General features: G+C 45.5%; 1 protein-coding gene and 1 long non-coding RNA gene across 8 annotated transcripts in view; one reads left to right on the top strand and one right to left on the bottom strand.

Annotated features, from left to right (window-relative positions):
- Positions 1-16,216, bottom strand: part of Ino80d (INO80 complex subunit D) — a 71,110-nt gene extending 54,894 nt beyond the window's left edge. For 4 of the 7 annotated variants that reach the window (XM_085699234.2, XM_085699238.2, XM_085699230.2 and 1 more), the window contains exons 1-2: positions 16,018-16,135; positions 7,247-7,348 (exon numbers count right to left, since the gene is read on the bottom strand). The gene's annotated coding sequence lies outside the window, so the exon portion shown is untranslated. Of the gene's footprint in view, positions 1-7,246; positions 7,349-15,357; positions 15,518-15,621; positions 15,956-16,017; positions 16,136-16,167 lie in introns of those variants that run through there. The other 3 variants (XM_085699204.2, XM_048459220.3, XM_048459219.3) reach the window with 3 other exon arrangements.
- Positions 14,773-17,323, top strand: LOC146896200 (uncharacterized). The gene is made up of 2 exons (XR_015005081.2): positions 14,773-15,040; positions 16,263-17,323. It is a non-coding gene; the product is annotated as an uncharacterized LOC146896200 (long non-coding RNA).
- The last annotated feature ends 1,601 nt before the right edge of the window (positions 17,324-18,924 follow it).

Here is an 18,924-nt window from a genome sequence, read left to right on the forward strand (position 1 = left end):
CAAATCTTTGAATGTTTACATTCTGTGCCACTCATCCATCATTGGATCGTTGATGAAATTAATTCAAGTCTATTTGAAGATCTACTGTTGATGGTTTGGTTTTTTTTTCTCTAAGTTACCCTTGGGGCTGGTGAGATAACTCAGCAAGTAAAGACACAAGTCACCAAGTCTAAGGACCTGAGTTCCATCCCTGGAAGCCACACAGAGAAAGAATGAACTCTTGCAAGGTGTCCTCTGGCATCCACATTTGCGCAGTGGCATGAATGCGTGCACATGTGTTTCCATCGCAAATACACACACTATCAGTATAATTTTTGTTTTAATTTTTAAAAAGTATCTTGGGCTGGAGAGATGGCTCAGAGGTTAAGAGCACTGGCTGTTTTTCCAGAGGTTCTGAGTTCCATTCCCAGCAACCACCAGATCTATAATGAGATCTGGTGTCCTCTTCTATTCTGCAGGCATATGTGTAGACAGGACACTGTATATATAATAAATAAATAAATCTTTTTAAAAAAGTATCTTACCTTTAATCCCAGCACTCAGGAGGCAGAGGCAGGTGGATGTCTGTGAGTTTGAGGCTAGCCTTGTCTAAAAAGTTAGTTACAAGATAGCCAGAGCTATATACAGAAATCCAACCTCAAAAATCCAATGTGTGTGTACACATATATATGTATGTATTATGTATCTTACATATAAGTTAGTATTTTTTTTAAAAAAACAAAACTTATTTTCAGTTATTTCCGTGGCCAACATGATGGTTCAGTGGATAAAGCACCTCCTATACAAATCTGAAGACCTGAGTTTAAATCCCCAGTAAAGCCAGATACACTGGGCGGTGGTGGCCACGCCTTTAATCCAAGTACTCAGGAGGTAGAGGCAGGTGGATCTCTGTGAGTTTGAGGCGAGTCTGGTCTACAAGACCTAGTTCCAGAACAGCCAGGACTGTTACAGAGAGAAGTCCTGTCTCGAAAAACCAAATAAATAAATAAATAGAGAGACAGAGAGAGAGAGAGAGAGAGAGAGACAGACAGACAGACAGAGAAGCCAGGTGCAGCAACACACATCTGTAATCCCAGCACTGATCAGGAGATGGGAGTGAAGAAGGAAACTCTGGGAGCATTCAACTCAGTTAACCTGGCGAGCAGAGGGAAAGGAAAATAAAGAGACCCTGTCTCAAACTAGGTAAGGACCTAAACCCGAGGTCTTCCTGTGATCACACATGCACCTGAGTATGCACCTGCATACACTCACATGAGTATGTGTACATGAGCATGCACACACGTATAGATGCGTACAAAATGAAAAGGCCTGAGCCATCATACCGCACACCTTTGGAAAGCCCTTTCAGGAAGTTGCGGCACTGCAGACTGGTAATCCCAGCAGCACCAGAAGTGAAACCAGAATTACAGGTGACTGTGGAGCACCGTGTGGTGCTGGAAACAGAACCTGGGGGTCCTCGGCAAGAGCAACACATGCTCTAACCACTGAGCCATCTATTCTCAAGCCCTAAAAAAGGGGGCTTGGTCTTGCTTTGTTTTTTGTTTTTAACTTTTTCTACCTGGTTTATTCCATTTACAAATTCAGTTGTTCACCAGCTAGGTTTACTGCAGTCTCCATTTTTCCTCCCCTCTGGGCTGACCTGAAACTGTACAGGCCACAACAGTGGCTTCACGCTCATGCAATCCTCCTGCCTCAGCCTCCAAAGTACTAGGATTATAGGATGAATCACCACCTGGATCTCTAGTCTTCCTCAGAGACTTCTTTGTGCCCATCATCCCCTGCTTTAGGAGGAACTCTCACAGTCAGAGGTGGTGGTGCACACCTTTAGTCCCAGTGCTTTGCAGGCAAAGGCAGGTGGACACCTGGGAGCTTGTGGTCAGCCAGGTCTCCACAGTGAGTTCTAAGACAGCCACAGATACTTACTAAGACCCTGTCTTGGGAAAAACAACAACAAAGTTCTGTTCAATTCTTGCTCTAAGACGACAGCCCACCCTGCTGCCTGCTGTCTATTTCTTGAGTTTAATCTCATCTTTTCTCCTTTGCAGAGCAGCACTTCACTCCCACCCCAGCACAGGGAACTATGTGGTCACAGTTTTCATTTTCTGCTGTCTCTGGAAGTGTTCATCACAAACCCTCTTCCCTGGAGCCTCGCTACCTCCCACAAGCTCCCACATGACAGAGGTTGGGGAAAGGGAACTTAGGCTCTATTTTTCTCCAGTGGCCCCTTGCTGCCAGTCTTTCCTTCACTCTGAATATGCTGCAAAACGGAGGAGCTGCCATTCACTGCCAAGCCTCGCCTGCCCTGCTGGTCTGAGAGCCCAACGTACAGAGCCAACGTGGCCACTGCAAGCATGACGCTACTGGTTTTGTCCTCAGGCTGTGCCAGGCCCGTGGTGGAGAGCTGTTTCCCTCACTGGACACCTGCTCATCTGGTTCAGGACCACTGCATGCAGACGCTAACTCACACTGCCTAGCTACAGTCAGTGCTGGTCAACACACTCTGGGCTTCTTGTGGGTTTCTGCAGTTGCTTAAAAGAAGAGAAAGCCAGATATAAGTGCACTACCATGGTTAATCAGAAATAGCTTTAGGAAAATCTGCATAGGCCAGAAGTGGGAGTACATGCTGACCCTAGCACTTGGGAGGCAGAGGCAGTCTGTGAATATGTGGCCTGCCTGGTCTACACAGCAAGTTCCGGGCCAGTCAGGGTTATACAGAGGCAGGCAGATCTCTGTGAACCAGGGTTACACAGAAAAACCCTGCCTTGAAAACAAAATAAATAAATAAATAAATAAAAATAAGTAAATAAAATCGGTGTAGTAAAATACACCTTAATGGAACAGTGAGTTGAGCAGGCGCACAGGGGAAAGCCCGACCATGTGACTTCCGTCCCCATGGAATGGACCACACACACGTACACACACACAAACATAGTTATAAAAAGATTTTAATACCCCATAACAATAAAAATCATAAAATATTTATAATGTAAACCAATTTGTTTACAACACAATTACTTTATAATAGATATCTATTTTCTAATTTCATCTTGTTTCATTTTGATTTTTTGAGAGAGGGTCATAGATAGACCATTCTGGCATGTAACTCTCTAAGTAATGAAGGAAGAGTTTGAACTTCTGACCCTCCTGCGTCTACTTCTCAAGTGTTGGGACTACAATGTGTGACATCATGACTGGCTAGGGTTTTCAAAAACTCTCTGTCCGTCTCCCCCCCACCCCCGCCATGTGTATGTATGTCTGTATGTTTGTATAGACATGTGAGTGCAGGTGGAGTGCAGGAATGTGTTAACTACCCAACATAAGCACTGAAAACTAAGCTCAGTCCTCTGCAAGATCCGTGCACAACCTTAACTGCTGAGCCATTTCTCCAATCCCACTAACCCATCTTGAAAAATACAGTTCAGGCATGGTGTCACATGCCTTTAACCTCAGCAATCAGGAGGCAGAGGCAAAACCATTTCTGGGAGTTCAAGGCCAGCTTGACTAGACCAGTCTGAGTCAATTGCTTTGATGTGGCTCAGCTCAGGCACCCAACACCTTCCCTGTGTAAACTGCCCATCCTGCCCTTACTTCCTAGAAGAAACCTCCCAGAGGGCCAAGTCTCCTGAGCATTAGCAAATCCCAACTAGTGCACACTTAATGCAGAGACTTCTATCAAACTATTTCTGTAGCTTTGGGTATACATGATGTGTGTGTGTGTGTATGTGAGGATGCGCACGTGCCATAGCACACACATCACAGCATGTGCACGGCAGTCAGACTGGCGTCAGTCTCCACTTTCCACTGCACATCATGCTCCAGGCCAATTGGCCTGCAAACTTCCAGGAGAGCCCTGCAGGAGCCTCCTGTCTTTGCCTCCCATCTCTGCATGGGAGGACTTGGATCACAGCTACATGTCACCAAGTCTGTATTTAACATGGGTTCCAGGAACCTGAACTAGGGTCCTCGGGTTTGCACTTCCTATGTCATCCTTCCAGTCCCCAATACAGTCTTAATTGAAACTGAATGAAACATGCATTCATGTTTCATTCATACACATGCACTCCCTCCCAAAACAAATGTGAAAAATAAGAGTTATTATTTGCTTAGATTCTATTGGTGTGGGACCATGGTCTAATTTCTGTCAATTATGTTTCAAATAAATCCTGATTGGCCAGTAGCCAGGCAGGAAGTATAGGCAGGACAACCAGACAGGAAGTAGAGGCAGGTCAAGGAGAACAGGAGAATTCTGGGAAGGAGGAAGCCAATTCCTCAGCAGTTGTGAGCCCACCACAGAAGAAGCAAGATATGGCTGCCTCGCTGAAAAAGGTACTGAGCCATGTGGCTAGCATAGACAAGAATAATGGTCTAATATAAGTTATAAGAGTTAATAAGAGACTGGAGAGATGGCTCAAAGGTTAAAAGCATTGACTGTTCTTCCAGAGGTCCTGAGTTCAATTCCCATCAACCACATGATGGCTCACAACCATCTGTAATGAGATCTGGTGCCCTCTTCTGGCCTGCAGGCATACATGCAGTCAGAAAACTGTATATAAAAGAGTTAATAAGAAGCCTGAGTTAATGGGCCGATCAGTTTATAGTTGATGTAGACCTCTGTGTGATTTCTTTGGGACTCAACAATTGCAATTGCAGGAACCGAGCAGGACAGAAACCCCAACAACATTCTATTTAAGTTAAAAAGCACTAAATTGGTACTTCACAAAATCTATATAATTATTTCTTACAGTCAAAGTCAAACACCAAAGAAAATTACATAAACTGGAAGCTTTGCAGTTTTTGAATGGTTGGGGGAACTGTAATTTGGTGGCATAATACTTGCCTGGGTTATTCAGAGCCATAGGTTCAATCCCAGGCTCACAAAAGGGGTGGGGGCACTGGAGCACTGGACTGAGCTCCCAAGGTCTGAATGAGGAGCAGAAGGAGGGAGAACATGAGCAAAGAAGTCAGGACCACGAGGGGTGCGTCCACCCACTGAGATGGTGGGACTGATCTAATGGGAGCTCACCAAGGCCAGCTGGACTGGGAGTAATGGAGCATGTGATCAAAATGGACACTGTGAATGTGGCTGGCAATGAGGGCTGACTGAGAAGCCAAGGACAATGGCACTGGGTTTTGATTCTACTGCATAGACTGACTGTGGGAGCCTAGTTTGTTTGGATGCTCACCTTTATAGACCTGGATGGATGGGGGAGGATCTTGGACTTCCCACAGGGCAGGGAACCCTGACTGCTCTTAGGACAAGAGAGGAAGGGGGAGGTGGGGAGGGAAAAGGGAGGCGGGGAGGAGGTGGAAATTCTTAATAAATAAATAAAAGGGGTGGGGGTAGAAAATCTACTAGATTTTCTAATTCATGATGACAAAAAGTTAAAACTAAGCTCTATTGTTTCATATAAAATAAAAAAAATACTTCTTAAAAAAGCTGGGGGAAGTGAGGGCAGAGGTGGTTCATGCCTTTGACCGAACACAGAGCAGAGATAGAAGAATCTCCAAGTTCAAGGCCAGCCTTATCTACAAAGCCAGTTCCAGCACAGCCAGGGCTACACAAAGAAACCCTGCCTTGAAACACAAAAACAAAAGAACAAACAAACAAACTGGGCAGGTGGCACAGCTGTCACCCCAGCAGCAGCCTGTACACAGCACGTCAGAGGCACTCCTGGGCTAGGAGACCCAATCAATCAGTCACTAACAGATCTAATGGCCATCATCTTTAGCTATGGATAATTTGCTTCAAATTTAAAGAGATTCTGTGGGTTCCAGGCAAGCCTGGTCTACAGAGCTAGTTCAAGGCCACCTGAGGTTACATGCTGAGCCCATGTCTCAAAAATAAATAACTTAAATTCTAAAAATGAAGAATATAAAGGGACCTCTGCTCCTTCAAGGAGAGAATGTAAAGTAATGAATAATCAACACTGAATAATGAACTCTTAGTTATTGTCCAAATGCACAAAGAGCTGCTACTGAGAGCAGATCACAGTCACCTTTCACAACAAAAACATCAAAATACTGGAATTCAGAAGGGAGAAATAGGGGCTACATGTAAAATTTTTTTTTTCTTCAAGTTGCCAAGCATGGCTGTACTACCTGGATCAAAGCAGGAGGCAGAAGCAGTAGGGTCACAAAATCACATGCCAACCTGGGCTACTCAGTTGAGTTCAAGGCCATCCAGGACTACATATGTCTTGACACAACATAGAAAGTCCTTCTGGATGCTATGTTATGATATTAATTATATCTAGATACAGACATTATCTAAATAAAACATAGCTCACTGCCACAGTTCTTTCTTGGAAACACAGAAGAAAGCACATACAGCAGTTAGGAGGTGGGCAAGTATTTAGGGAATACAGCCACAAAACAGGACAAGAGTTCCAGGTCAGTCTGGTCTACAGAGCAAGTTCCTGGACAGCCTGGCCTACAGAGTGAGCTCCAGAACAGCCTGGGCTACACAGAGACTCTGTCTCAAAATACAAACAACAAAAAAATCTGAACACTATTTATTGTCTTTGGGACACATGCCTCACTCATGTGTCCCTCTCCAAGTCACTGCCATTCTTTTAATTCTGTTTCAAAAATGTGCTTTCTCCAGGGCCACAGCACCTTTCTCCAGCTGCCACTGTAATTCTAACAAATGAAGGCAGATGAGAACATCTGCTTATCCAGGGGCAGCCGCCGCTAACTCAGTCTCTACTCAAACGTCAGGGTTTTCTTTCACTTCATCTTTTAGAAATGAATTTAAAGGGCTGGAGACATGGCTTAGCAGTTAAGAGCACTGGCTGTTTTCCTAGAGGACCCAGGTTCAATTCCCAGCACCAACCTGGCAGCTCGCAACTGTCTGTAACTCCAGTTCCAGGAGATCTGACATCTTCACACGGACAAATACCAATGCACATTAAAACAATTTAAAAAGTAATAAAATAAAATGAATTTGAGTGTAATTTGAACAAGAAAAAATAAAATAAATCTAACTAATTTAAAATATACTAATTTTTAAAACCTAAAGTCCACACATCAGTGTAAAATGTAGTAAAATTTGACTGAAGACAAAAATATATCAACTGATATGACTAAAAAAGAAAACTGTCCTTCTCCCAAAAATAGTCATAATCAAGTGCGAGCCAAAATAATTTAAAAAGAAGTGTTTATCAAATATCTAGCATGTGCCCAAGACTCCTTAAAAGGTAAGTGTACAAATAAATTCACATTATGAATTTAAATTAAATGGCCTTACCTGACTTATGAGAAAGGTTAAAGGCAGTTTAAGCAGCAGAGAAATCACTCATTGCCTCTGGAAGGATCAGGGTTGGGGCTCAAATCTGGTCAATTTTCTCATCTGTAAAGGGAAGATAATTGTATGTACCCATTGAGTTGCTTAGCAGAATTAAATTAGGTATTTCAAGAACCCATGCTTAGCATGGTACCCAGCACATAGTAATCACTTAATGCTAACTGCTATTAGAAGCAGTAAGTGGTAGTTTATTAGTATTATCATTTTCATCTCCAGTCTGCAGGGCGAAAATGCCCTCTTCCAGCCGCTAGTGGTTTTCTGAACGGTACAGTGGAATTCTCCACTAACTCAAGCCCTCCTGCCTCCTTGGGCTAGAGTTACAGAGTACACTGAGAAGTTTCTCCTGCGATCCACACTAGAAACCTAGATCCAAAAACTGCTTTCTACATCTGTAAAGAGCACTTAGGGACTGATTTTCTTCAGATAGAAAACACTAACAGAGGCAGAGGCAGGTGCCTTTCTGTGAATTTAAAGCCAGCCTGGTCTACATGGTAATTTCCAGGGCACCCAGGGCTACACAGTGAAACTGTCTCAAAAAAAACAAAACTAACAAGTGGCACGGTGTCTGGGGCTTGGGGCACTGCTTCTTCCCACACACGGAGAGCATAGGTGTGAGTCCCTGGTAACTCTGGAGTACACGCACACAGCTGATTGATTAGAACAGTCATCAGTGCCAGTTAGTAATTCCTTACAACAAATGCTTACTGGATCCTGGGGCCCCGGTCATGACTGCTTCAGGAAATCCTGCACTGCAGGACCAGAAAGGAGAAAAAGTAAGTTGCAGCTGAACTCAGACCCCATCCCCCGCCTTTTTTTTTTCTAAGAATCCGAGACTTAATGGCTCTTCCACTACCGAGTCCATCCACTCTCCCTTCCTTCTCTACTAGAATTCTCTGGAGCACGTGACACTCGAGCCCACTGTTTCTTGGAAACCTCTCTCTCCTGGCCTCAGCAGTCTGTGCCCCCTGCCTTCCCGCCCAGCAGGCACTGCGGGCCAAGCTTCTTTGTATATGGCCCTTGATGAAAGGCCTATGGGGGCAGACATGGGCTACAAGCAGACTTCAGCAAACTGCTCTTCTGAAGGCTCAAAGTCAAACAAGTTTCAGCAAGTTACTGAATAAAAAAAAAAACAAAACAAAAAAACAGACCTCACAGGATGTGGAGACTCATACCTGTAATCTACAACGTTAGAGAGGTTGAGGCAGGAGGATTGCTGTAAATTCAAGTCTGTGAATTCCAGGTCATCTAGAACTAGTGTGAAACACTGTCTGAAAAAAGAAAACCAGCTGGGTGGGAAACTGGCTACCAGTTCAAGGCCACCCTGAACTGCGGGAGACACGTTCTCCTTCCTTCCTTAATTCTTTCTTTTTTCTTTCCTTCTTTCTTTCTTTAGATTTTTCGAGACAAGTTTTCTCAGAAGCTATGAAGTCAGTCCTGGAACTCGCTCTAAAGACCACCAGGCTGGCCTCGAACTCAAGAGATCCGCCTGCTTCTGCCTCCTGAGTGTTGGAATTAAAGGTGTGTGCCACCACTGCCCAACTGAGACCTTTTCTTAATACAACAAAGAAACTAAGAACTGAAATCCAGTCCTACATCCAGACCTTCCAGGTTTCCAGGATTTAAGATTTCTCTCAGAATTTAACATTTTCCGGTCAGCAGCCGGTTGAGATTTCTAAACATCCAAAGCCGAATTACCTTATAATCTGTTCCTACAAAGTCACCAAGTTACACACAAAAGTCTAAGTCACACAGAGCATTTTCAGGGCACTTACTGCCATTTTTAATGTGTATCTGACTCCAGGATTTCAAACCAGTGTGCAGACCGTCCATGCACACAAATCTATTTCATTCCCGACAGTCACTATCAAAGCCGCCTAGTCCTTCCATCCCACCCGCCAGCGCCTCCACGCAGCCACACTTCCACACTTCCGGGGCCTCTTACCCTCTAAGAGGCCTTAGCCACAGTCAGTTCTCTGGCTCACAGCTACCTTAGTTCAAACCCTCTGTCTTCTGGGGAACCGCCTTACTGGAATTCCATACAGTCTTGCCCCCCTTTATTTTACCTACACTTTATACTACTCCAATCTACTATATTTTAAGTAATATACTTGACCAAAGACCCTGAGATCTTCTAAGTTTTAAAGAAATCCATACTCCTTACCCCAGCTGAGGAACTTGAGCCTCCACTAAGTCTCCACTCCCCTGGTCCAAGGCCACAAAGAGCCACAATTTGCAACACAGAACACTCTATTGTCCCTAGGCATTTATTCATACTTGCAGGTCCCACCTCCTGAAATACCTAACTGCTCCCATTTGCTTAGGGCAGAAACCTCTGATGCAAAGCCCTCCTAGGGACTTGCAATGCCAGAGTAGAAAAATAGGTTTCCTTCCTCCAGTTTTACCCATTTTGTATCATTCAATGCTGTAAATATCAGTTTTCTAAGTTTCTTCTCCACCAGACTAAAATTCTATGATGGGGAGGAGGGGAGGAAGAGCTACCTAGAGCTATGGCTTGGTTGTTTGGTAGAGTTGTTCACCAACAGCCAGAAGTCCTGGGTTCAATAATCAATAAACAGCACCTCAGAAATAACGGTATGTGCCTAAAATCTCTACTCCGAAGTTCAAGGTCATACTTCCTGCAGGAGACTCTGTCTTTCTTTTTAAACTGAAACAAGCAAACAAAGAAACAAAAAGTTTTTGTATTGCCTGGCTAGGTGCTGACACAAGACAGCTGATCTGTTAGAGGAATAAATGAACACAGAGTCAGTGACTCCTGTCACCTTCTCAGGTCACTCCAGCACAGCCTACCAAGGCCACAACCTACCCAGGCCCTCAAAGTCACTAAAGGAACTCTAAATCTTAAGGGCGGATAGGCAGGAATGGAGGATGTCAAGTTCAAATTCACTTCAGTAGTAGAGGCTGCAAGGCCCTGGGTTCAGTGGCCAGTACCACAAGAAAATGAAAACTTAGCCGGGCAGTGGTGGTGCACACCTTTAATCCAGCACTTGGGAAGCAGGGACAGGCAGATCTCTGTGAGTTCGAGGCCAGTCTGGTCTATAGAGCTCTGTAGTTCCAGGACAGGCGCCAAAGCTACAGTGAAACCCTGTCTTGGGAAAAAAAAAATTAAAAGAAGCAAACCAGCCTCACGCGTTCCTTCACCATTCTAAGGCCCAGAGCTTTGTTGTCCACAGCCGTACACAGAACAGGTGATACCAATGCTTAGCTGACTGACGGAGAAATTGAGACTAGCTTTACTTCTCTGAGACAAAGCCTCACTCTGGCCCTAAACACAGCTCTGACTGACATTAAACTCATGATCCTCCTGTCTCAGCCTCTCAAGTTTACAGGTAAGCTACCAGTTCCAGTCTGAAGCTAAGATTATTAATAAAGTCACTTTTAGGGAGCTGGAGAGATGGCTCAGCAGTTAAGAGCACATGCTGTTCTTTCAGAAGTCCCAGGTTCAATTCCTAGCACCCACATGGCAGCTCACAACAGCCTGTAACTCTAAGATCTGACACCTTCACACAGACATATACATGCAGGCAAAACACCATATGCACATAAAATAAAAACTAAATAAAATTTAAAAAATAAAATCAATTTTTAATTTTTAAAATATTTTTATTACTAATCATGAGAGTATGTATGGTCTGCGTGGGTTTGCGCACCTCAGGAGTGTCTGAGTCCCAGAATCTGAAGTCATGAGCAATTAAATGTCATGCTGAGACTAGAACCTGGGTCCCCTAGGAGCAGCACTCACTCTTAAGCACTGAGCCATCTCTGTGGCCCCCGCTTTATTGTGATTGTCTACGTGCAGATATACGAACTCTTGAGTGTTGGTACTCTCGGGAGTCCAGGAGGGCATGGGGTCACCTGCAGCAGGCCAGCAGGCCATTGGGAGCCACCCAGTGTGGGTGCTGGGAACCAAACAGTTCTCTGCAAGAGCAGCAAACGCTCTTAAACACTGAACAATCTCTCCAGCTTGCCTTTTAAAATAAAAGTAGTAATTATTGCTGTTGTGATTATTATTATAAAAAAAAGTTCTCCCCATGGAGCCCTAGAACTCACTATATACACTAGACTGGGCTCAAATGCAGAGATCCACCTGCCTCTGCCTCCCTAGGATTAAAAGTGTGCACCACCATTGTCCAGCTTAGTGTTTCTTTTGATTTGAATAATAAGATTAGTTTGAAAGGTTGCCAGGATGGCTCAGCTGGTGAAGGCATCTGTTGCCAATCCTGACGGTCTGAGCTCAGTCCGTGGGACCAACTTTGTGGAATCAGAAAGATTGACTCCTGTAAGTTGTCTTCTGACCCCCACATGCATAAGCACACATACACACAAACAAATAAAATACAATTACATTAGAAATATTCATTTTAATTGTAAGGTTACATAACACTAGGATTAAAGACCAATTTGATTCTAAAGCCCAAACTTTGAGCCAATACAAAAGTACATAACGGGGGCTAGAGAGATGGCTCAGCGGTTAAGAGCATTGCCTGCTCTTCCAAAGGTCCTGAGTTCAATTCCCAGCAGCCACATGGTGGCTCACAACCATCTGAAATGAGATCTGATGCCCTCTTCTGGCCTGCAGGCAGCAGACACACAGACAGAATATTGTATACATAATAAATAAATAAATATTTTTTTTAAAAAAGTACATAACTATTACCTGCAGGGGTCTAAGCTTAAGCTGTATGCACCCTCACACAACACCAGAAGGCACTAAAATGCTACCATCCTGAGCGGGATGGATAGAGCTACTCTCCAAATCTAGTATGAGTATGTACTATTTTTGGTAAGGGAAAAAGCAAACAAACAAGATGTTACTTAGACGGTGTTACTAAAGAACATAGGGTAGGTTAGAAGAAGCATCTAATCCTTATAGCAAGGAATTTTATTTCCCTGTCCTGTTACAGACACCAAAGATTAAGAAGCAATGGGACCAGAACAGAGCACAACCCAAAGCCTGCTCCAACCACATACAACTGGATGATGGCATGATACACAGAGCCCACCAAAAAAGGAGTTTTTCCAAAGAGGGATGGGGTGGGCTGTTAGCTATATAGCCAGGCTGGCTTTGAACCTGAGGTCCTCTGGTCCTGGAACACAGGCTTGCACTGATCAACCCCCGGCTAAGGGTTAGTTTTAAGCACAAATCACAGCTGGGATGGTAGCACACATCTGGAAGGCCAGCACTCAGACGCAGGGAGACACCTGTGAGGCCACGGCCAGCCTGGTCTAAGTGGTAAGTGTCAGGTTGAGACCCTGTCTCCAAAATAAATATAAATAAATAAGGTAAATCACATTATGTGAAAGAATTAGAACCAAGTGGTCTGTCACCTGAAATCGGGGGAGGAAAAGCAGGGCAGGAGGCATAACATTTTAACTTCTGTTTCTCCCAAATCTCAAAATGGCCAGGAGCACTGCCTAAAGCCAGCCTTAACGGGCCCCTGGGATACGCCACTCATGCCTGTCGCAGTGAGAGGCCGACTCTTGGACCACTTTGGGAACACAGCTGTCTTCACCCTACAATACAGCCCTGAGCCAGTCTCACCTACTGCTTCACAAAGGATCAGGTGTGGAAAGAAGCTGTCTTTAGACACAAACGGCCAGGCTGTCTAAAATCCTCAAACTGAGATACCGGGAGCTAGCCCAAAAGATCTTAGCGAAAGGGAAAGAAAGTGTTTAGTTGAACTAACACTTTTAAGAGCTCACACTTCAGACTATCTATCTAAATACAAATTTTCTATCCTCTAAACTTAGCAGCCATGGAAGCCAGACTGAGGGCTCAGAAGTCAAGAGCGTGGGTTGCTCTGTCAGGTGACCCAGGGTTCATCCCCAGCACAAGTATCTGGAACTCCAGTTCCAGGGGATCTGACACCCTCTTCTGGCCTCCTCAAGCACAACACCCACATGGTACACAGACACACCTGCAGGCAAAACACCCTAACACAAAAATAAAATAAACTTTTAAAAATAGCAGCAATATGATTTTCTGGAAAGAAAATAAATGGAGATGGGCTCCTCAAATTTCTTTATAAAATCTTTTAGAGAAAAGTTGAGTTATAAATTAAACATCTACTTTTTAAACAAAACAACTCATAGTGAAAAAGACAGTCCTTTTCAATTAAAACAATTCAGCATGTTCCCAGAAAGTCTCTTATTAGTTTGAAATAAAATTAACTTTGAAGACAACAAATCTACCACTTCTTTAGGAATAAAACAGCCCATGAATGGGTTACAACAAGGAATTAAAATGTTTGGGACAGAATGTGGAGGAAAAAAACCATAAAACTTTTAGTATTTGTACACATACAGTGTTTGAAACTCTAAAGAACACGAAGCTGAAGATAAGCATTAAATACAAGGATCTCTCAGTTTGAGGCCAGCCGGGTCTAAGAGACCCTCAGGACAACAGAGACCCTGTCTCGAAAAACAAACAACACAACAAATGAACACAAAAACATATTACGAAATATTAACATTTCCTTCAACTTTTAAAATATCCTGGGAAGGGGGACTGAAAATGAGTTTTCTTCTATACGGTTTGCTCTAAAAGTAAGGGCCATAACAGGAATAATGGCTTTGCTATACACATACATGAAATGCCATAGTCAATAAGCAATTTCAATTAATCAATAATGTAAAACAACCATTACATGTAATTTGCATTTTAATACCAAATCCATACCATCTAGAAATATCAAGACTTTCTTAGGCACAAGTCTAAATGGCTGGTCATCTAACACTGTGAGAAAGCAGAGCTCTATTTTAGCCCAACAAAAGCAAAGGATCCTTGGTAAGAACCATGTAAGGAGCCTCACTGTGATGCCCGAAAGAAGTCAGACCAAGTCATGGATTACCCCGTGCTTCTACAATTGACAGGCAGTTTTTCTCTACCACTGAGTGATCAGAACATGGATTGCCTCTGCCAGCAATCTCCAACATGCAAACAAACACACACACACACACACACACACACACTGACCAAATCTCTGAGAAAAGAAGAGTGAAGAAGAAAAAAAAGAACTAATAAAAGGGATGGGACTGGAGGTGGCCGGGTCATGCACACTACAATTCCAACACTAAACAACAACCAGAAGGCAGTCAGCTGTAGCCAGCCTATCCTTGAAAAGAAGGAAATCTAGGTTTTGAAATTTAAGTTTACTACATGAAAGAAAAAAGAAGGGAAAAAAGTTTCAGAGTTGATGGCACCAAAACCAGAACCAAAATCGAGTTCGTTTATAGGGTAGGCCAAAGCCAACGTCTATGTTCAGTTCCCAGGGCTCCTCCACAGACCCCTGAGCTGTAGCAATCACAACTTTCAGTGTCTTAAAACCCCCTTTTCTCTAATTCTAGACAGACATCTAAGGGTATCACACAAGGCTAAATGGTTATTATCAGAACAAACCAATCACTGCTCCTTAAACTGCAAGTAGACCATGCTTCAAAAGCAGCCCTGCTCTGCAGTTCCTTCCTCCCAATTTTGAATGTTCTGCAACGTCTGTCAGCGAGGTCCCCCATGGCTTCAGTTTCTGCGTTGGTTTTACCGGACGATGACCAAATCAGAAGGGGAATCTCCTACAACTGGGGGGCCGGGGACTGCTCAGAAGGCTGCCTGGTCCTGCCCCTCGCCCTGACAGTTTGCTCTCTGCCCCTACTTACTATCTTTCTGCCCGGAGCTGTCCAGAACGGGGGAATTGGGAGACCCAAAGGAGTCCGGGAAAAAAGGTGGGAGTAATAAATGAACAAGTGACACCCTCACGGCTGTTCCGTGGGGTACGGGATATAAAAAAGTGGGGGAGGCCGACGGGCAAAGACTGTGCAGTGGAAACAGCACCTGAACCTACCTCCTCCCTTCCTACCCCCCGAAGCCCAGTCACTAACTAATAACGCTAAGAAAAACCCCTTGAAAACTTTTCCAAACCGGAAGAGAAGGCTTCTCCCCGGGCCTGCGAGCTCGTGGGGAATGGGGGGGAGTTGGCAGCCCCGAGGGTGATCGCGGGGAGTGGGGTGGGGCGCGGGCGAGGGGTGCAGGGGCGGAGTACCTTGAATGGACAGGAACTGGCAAAGAGTTTCGAGCCAGCCGAGTGCTCTCCCGCACGCCCTCGGGGGGTCCCCGGCGCTAGGACCGGGGCTCCCCGGAGAGAAGGCAACCCCCAATTCGGGCCTACAAGGAAACTTTCCGGGCCGCGGCTGCACCTGACTTCTCGCCGCCCCTCCACCCTACGCCCGCCAGGCCGCCCGCCCCGCCCCGGCCAGGCCGTCCGGAGCGCCGCCGAGGCGGGGGAATAAATAAACCCAACAGTTACCGGAATCCCGGGCCCGTCCGTAGCGCAGTGCTCAGGGACGGGGCTGCCGCACACTCTGCGCTCCGAGGCCCCACCGCCCGGGTCCCCGCCGCCCGGCCTTCCGCCCCGCGGAAGAGCCTGGGGCCGGCGCAGGATGCAGCCCGCCGCCCGCCCGCCCGCCCGTCCCGAGGCCCCGGGGGACCCCAGGGGCGCGGGAGGCCTGTGGCGCGGGGGCAGGGCGCGGCCGCCGCGGGGCCCAAGGCCTAGGGCGCCCCCCCACCTCCGCAACACTCCCCAGGCCCGGCCCGCGCAGGCCGCGCTCAGTCCGCCGCCGGAACCCCCGCCGTAGCTGCCTGCGGGCGTCCCCGAGGCCCCCAGTCCCCTGGCCCCCGCCACCCTAGCGCCGGCCCCACTCACCCTTTCATTCTCCGCCCGCGGCCTGGCGTGGGCCGGCGAATCCCCGGCCTCACGTAAGCGCGCCCGCCGCCCGCCCTGCCTGCGCGGCCCAGCCCGCCGCCCTACGGGAGCCCGGGGATGTGGGCCGGGCCTGGGGCCGCCTCTGCTTACCTTTCAGCAGCCTTTTTTTTTTTTTTCTGTTTTTTTTTTTTTTTTCTCCTCCTCCTCCCCTCCCTCCCCCGCCCTTCCCTCTACTGGGCTGACAGATCAGAGAGGCGCTGGCGGCGGACTAGGAAGCTCGGCTGCTACTGCTCTCTCCCTGGGCTTCAGCGAGAGTCTTTCCCTGTCGAACAAGAGGGGTGAGGATCATATTTTTATTTTGGAAACTAAAACGTGCTCCCAGGGTCGGTGATCATTAAGGGGAAATCCCTGAATGTACTCTCCAGCCAAGAAGGCAGGGCTGCCCGCCTGCTCTGACAGGGGCAGCAGCCTCCTACAGCACCACTACAGGCACCGCGAGGACATGACACCACAGAGCAGCTCCTCTGCCCTCCTAAACGACAACTTTCCTACCATCTTGGAGGCAGAGCAAAGAGGAGACAAGGGGAAAAGTGCACCGTCTTCGGATAAAGTACAAATTTCTACCTCTCCTCTCTGGAAAAAGTCCACACTCGCGGTCTACACCGGCGCCTAGGGGTCTGAAAAGCAGGGAAGAAAACAAGCAAGTTCATTCTCTCCGTTGGGGGAAGGGGGGAAATGTTTCTGCACCTCTGATGGAAAGAAATTTTTACAAGACGCGGGTTTTACGATATTATTGTTTTCCATTTTAATTTTTTCCCTGGTGGTGACAGTAGCTTAATTTTTTTTTCAGACTAATTAAGATTTTTCTCTGTGGCAGGCCCGAGTTCTGTATGTGGTGGTCAGTCTGTAAATTGACACCTGAGAGACTTAAAGGCCACTTTATCGTATTTATTTTGTTGCCCGTTTATATTGTATGTATGCCTGCTTATGTTTTCATGTTATAGTTAAGATTTTGTGGTCTTGGTGTCCACGAAACTGAGGGTGCTGCAAGTCAATTGTAAAGAGGTGTCTTTTGTCTTCTCTCAAAGCGATGTAAGTAAAACCTATTGACTGTCCAGAAAGACTTAAGAGAGCTGTTTATTTTTCACAGTGCAAATAAAAGTATCGTGTATTTAAAGCGTCCTACAGCAGACCACGCCTGTGATGGTCTGTCTGCCCAAGAAGAAAGATTACTCCACTAAACCTAGCAGTAGATTGAAAGACGCTTTGGATTTTCTTTAAGTAAAATTATTTATTAAGAATTACATCTAGGATTTCATTTGTGTTACTTTCTTCCAGTTTGTATAGATAATTTAACGTTCAAGGCTTTGGTGCATTACGTATAGTGCTGTTTGCCTCTCTAACACAGAACTGAAGGGTGCGTTTGTCTTCCTAGTGTTGAAATGTTCAGGACTTCAAGTGTAGTGCCAGCCTGTTGAGTAACTTTATAGGCTGCAAAGATGTCATGAATTTACTTTTGGTTTTTTGAGTCCGGGTTTCTCTGTAGCTTTGGAACCTGTCCTGGAACTAGCTCTTGTAGACCAGGCTGACCCCGAGCTCACAGAGATCCGCCTACCTCTGTCTCCAAGTGTTGGGATTAAAGGCTTATGCCACCACCACCGGGCTATTAATTTACTTTTTTTTAGGTGCTGGGACTCAACACAAAATGAGGTAGACCTGGTCCTTGACTTCATATTTTAACATCTGTGTCTCTGGCCCCCCACCCTCCCACCCCCACCTCTCTGGTGACCTGCTGATTTCAATGAGCTGGAATGGAAGGAAGGCAATGACAAAGACAGTATGACTAGGTCAGACTGACAGGGGCCAGAGAGGTCTTTTTTTTTTTTTTGGATAGTTATTGAGCTCTTCATTTTTCCCTGCTCCCTCCCTGCCTCTCCTCCTCCAAGGTCTCCATGCTCCCAATTTACTCAGGAGATCTTGTTGTCTTTTTCTACTTTCTACTTCCCATGTAGATTAAATCTATGTATGTCTGTCTTAGGGTCCTCTTTGTTGTCTAGGTTCTCTGGGATTGTGGTTTGTAGGCTGGCTTTCTTTGCTTTATGTTTAAAAACCACCTATGAGTGAGTACATGTGATAACTGTCTTTCTGTGTCTGGGTTACCTCACTCAAAATAATGTTTTCTAGCACCATCCATTTTCCTGCAAAATTCAAGATGTCGTTACTTTTTTCTGCTGTGTAGTACTCCATTGTGTAAATGTACCACATTTTCCTTATCCATTCTTTGGTCGAGAGGCATTTAAGTTGTTTCCAGGTTCTGGCTATGACAAACAAAGCTGCTATGAACATAGTTGAGCACATGTCCTTGTGGCACAATTGGGCATCCTTTGGATATATACCCAAAAGTGGCATTACTGGGTCTTGAGGAAGGTTGTTTCCTAATTTTCTGAGAAATCGCCACACTGATATTCAAAGGGGCTGTACCAGCTTGCACTCCCACCAGCAATGCAGTAGTGTTCCCTTTACCCCACAACCTCTCCAGCATAAGTTGTCATCAGTATTTTGATCTTAGCCATTCTTATAAGTGTAAGATGGAATCTCAGTGTTGTTTTGATTTGCATCTCTCTGATGGCTAAGGATGTTGAGCATTGCCTTAAGTGTCTTTTAGATTCCTCTGTTGAGAGTTCTCTGTTTAGATCTGTACTCCATTTTTATTGGATTATGTGATCTTTTGGTGTCCAGTTTCTTGAGTTCTTTGTATATTTTGGAGGTCAGACCTCTGTCTGAGGTGGGGTTAGTAAAGATCTTTTCCCATTTTATAAGGTGTCATTTTGTCTTGTTGACCGTGTCCTTTGCTTTACTGAAGATTTTCAGTTTCAGGAGGTCCCATTTATTAATTGTTTTTCTCAG

The sequence above is a fragment of the Myodes glareolus genome, chromosome 1 (assembly GCF_982192425.1).
Source record: "Myodes glareolus chromosome 1, mMyoGla1.1, whole genome shotgun sequence".
NCBI classification, from domain to species: domain Eukaryota; kingdom Metazoa; phylum Chordata; class Mammalia; order Rodentia; family Cricetidae; genus Myodes; species Myodes glareolus.